This window comes from Cebus imitator, unplaced genomic scaffold (assembly GCF_001604975.1).
Source record: "Cebus imitator isolate Cc_AM_T3 unplaced genomic scaffold, Cebus_imitator-1.0 Scaffold163, whole genome shotgun sequence".
Taxonomy (NCBI): domain Eukaryota; kingdom Metazoa; phylum Chordata; class Mammalia; order Primates; family Cebidae; genus Cebus; species Cebus imitator.
This window is the reverse complement of record NW_016107478.1, coordinates 4,205,695-4,208,621: the sequence shown is the minus strand read 5'-3', so window position 1 is coordinate 4,208,621 and position 2,927 is coordinate 4,205,695. Positions and strand designations below refer to the sequence as shown.

At 43.6% G+C, this 2,927-nt stretch overlaps 1 long non-coding RNA gene across 3 annotated transcripts in view; it reads right to left on the bottom strand.

Moving 5' to 3' along the window:
* Positions 1 to 314: 314 nt before the first annotated feature.
* LOC108314901 overlaps positions 315 to 2,927 on the bottom strand; it is a 33,801-nt gene continuing 31,188 nt past the window's right edge. For 2 of the 3 annotated variants that reach the window (XR_005202726.1, XR_001829719.2), the window contains exon 4: positions 315 to 1,692. This is a non-coding gene — a long non-coding RNA (uncharacterized LOC108314901). The remainder of the gene's footprint in view (positions 1,693 to 2,927) is intronic. The other variant, XR_005202725.1, reaches the window with a different exon arrangement.

Sequence of the window (2,927 nt, the reverse complement as noted above, 5' to 3'; positions counted from 1 at the left end):
GTGTGATACCGGGGCTGGAGATCAAGCGCCAAACGAGTTGTTTTAAGGACTCTATCAATTCTGTTTTGGAGTGGCATGATAGATACATGGCAGCTCAGAGTTCCATTTCTAAAGTCAGAGCAGCCAGAGTCTGAATTTTGGCACTGCCCCTAGTCTAGGGACTCTGGGCAAGTCACATAATGTCGGTGAGCCTCTAAGTGAAGGAACAGGTACCCCTGCCACACAGGCTGCTATGAGGATTAAATAATTGAGTTCATATAAAGCCCTCAGACCACTTCTTGGCAAACAGAGAGCTGTCCACACATATTAGCTTTATTTGTTCCTTAATTCTTCAAACATATATTGGATACTAAAATGGCCATTTTGCAATAAGTCATTCAATATTCACAACAAAGCTCTAAGGAATTAAGATCTCCATTAAAATAGATGGACAAACACAATGTTAGAAAGGTTAAGTGACTTCTCCAAGGTCTTTTGGTTAGTAAGTGGAGGCCTGGATTCTCTGACTCCAGAGCCTTATTTTCTATGCTAGTTCATGGAGGTATTTTGTATTGTTTCATTGTTTTGTTGTGTTCTAACACAAGGGTGAGGTAGATGAACTAATATTATCTTACAAACTGATATAAAATGCACATGTGTGAGATTCCTGTTATTCTTATTAACTACCACAGTGCCTACCTTCTCTCCAACTTTGGTCTACTTAGCATCTGCCTCATTAAAAATATATATTCCAAGGCCCTGTCTCCAGATTCACTGAACCAGAGTTTCTGGGTACAGAGCTGTTTATCAAGCTCTCCAGATGTTTCTAAAGTACACTTAAGTTTGGGAACCACTGCCTTTGGAAGTCAATAATCCAGTAAGCACTGCTTGACTGGAAGAGGGAAGACAGTTTTCAAAAAGCAAAAGTCACACAGATAGCAAGCTTAAAAAGCCAACTTATGTGTCAGTATCAGGTATGACCAGGAGGGATGGGAAGAAGAGAACTCAGGATGCCAAGAGCAGAGCGGGCAGATCTAGTGATCTCCAGTTGCCCCAGGTGTAGTGCCAACAGGGAGTTCAGGCCGAGAGTAGTAAATATCAATCAAAGTATTTTGGCAATGCTGACAGAGGTATCCCCAGGGGCAAGGAAAACACCATGTTATCAGGTCTCACAGCAGGTGATAGGAATGGCCAGGAAAGAAGGTAGCAGGGACCAAATTCTAGCCTTCTGGGAAACTGACTGGAGGAAAAGGTAGGTAGTGGGGCTCCCACAGAGTCCTGGTTTGCATAATAGAGATTTAACAAGATCATCCTCATCAGGCAAAAGACCAACTTGCAAGTTCAAGGCACAAAGTCAGAAGGGGGCTAAGAAGAGGGAGAACTTGATTCTAATAGCCCAGCAAAAGCCCATGGGATAAGGACAGTGGAGTGTCCATGGTGGAAACTAAGTGGTCCTATCAGGGCTGCAGCGGGAGGGGGTCAGGAATTTATAACACACCCGGTTAGTCATTCCTTCAAGCCTGCCACTTACCTGCCACACACTGGGACCTATTTTGATCCTGGTCCTGCCATGAGCCCTGTGACTTCAGTCAAGCCCCTTTATGACTCCAGGCCTCATTCTTCCTCTGATTCATGAAGGTCCATATGTAATGACTCTAATCAAGGTCGGTAGCAGCTCTTGCAGCTACCTCCAAGAGTTTCTGTGAGAATTAACTGTAGACATGCACCATATAATGATGCTTCGGTCAACAACATATCACATATATGACAATGGTTCCTTAAGATGATAACACTGTATTTTTACTGTACCTTTTCTATATTTAGATACACAAATACTTACCATTGTGTCACAGTGGGCTACAGTATTTAGTACAGTAACATGCTGCACAGGTTTGTGGCCTAGGAGCAATAGGCCATACCACACAGCCTAGGTGTACAGTAGGCTCTCCCATCTAGGTTTGTGTAAGTACACTCTATGATCTCACGACAATGAAATCTCCTAATGAGGCATTTCTCTGAACATATCCTTGTTATAAGTGAGGCATGACTGTACTATATCTATGAATAAGCCAGAACCTTTACACATTTTTTTTTACAGTGGAGTCTTGCTCTGCCACCAAGCTGGAGTGCAGTGGCACAATCTTGGCTCACTGTAACCTCCACCTCCTGGGTTCAAGCAATTCTCCTGCCTCAGTGGCTAGGACTACAGGTGGTGGCCACCACACCCAGCTAATTTTTGTATTTTGAGTACAGACAAGTTTTCACCATGTTGGTCAGGATGGTCTCAGTCTCTTGACCTTGTGATCTACTCACCTTGGCCTCCCAAAGTGCTGGGATTACAGGTGTGAGCTACTGTGCCCGGCCTACATATTTTTTGAATTTGTTATCTTGTTAGTTTCTATCTGATCAGTATACACCCATCTTCCTTCCATCCCCAAGCACAAACAGAACACATGTGTCTAGTAGATTTCAAGCTAATGTTTCTCCTACTGGCCAGCCTGACTTGCCTGGGTTCTGTGACATGGATGACAGCAGAGAGCTCTGCTGGGGGCCTGAGAACCTCATCTTGTATTCATGCAACAACAGAGGGGAAAAAAAGAAAAGGAAGAAGGGGAACAAGAAGGAGGCACCAAACACACAACATTTCTTGATGGGGTATCCAGGTCTCTGTGGAACATAGGAGCACTCTATGCAAGTGACCAACTCTAGGAGACAGGCCACATGGAAGTACTTGATTAATCTGGAAATTTATGAAATTATGGGGCAAACTAATCTGCTCACCCAACAAATACTAGGAGAAGGAAGGAAAGCTAATATATTTCCAGGCTAAACAGCAGCAAAAGGAGGGGGTAAAGATTTGCCTGTGTGGCAAAAATGACTGAAATTTTAGAAAGACTTAAATCCTGGACAGATAAAAGGGTATCTTGGATAGCCGTGGTGGCTTATAC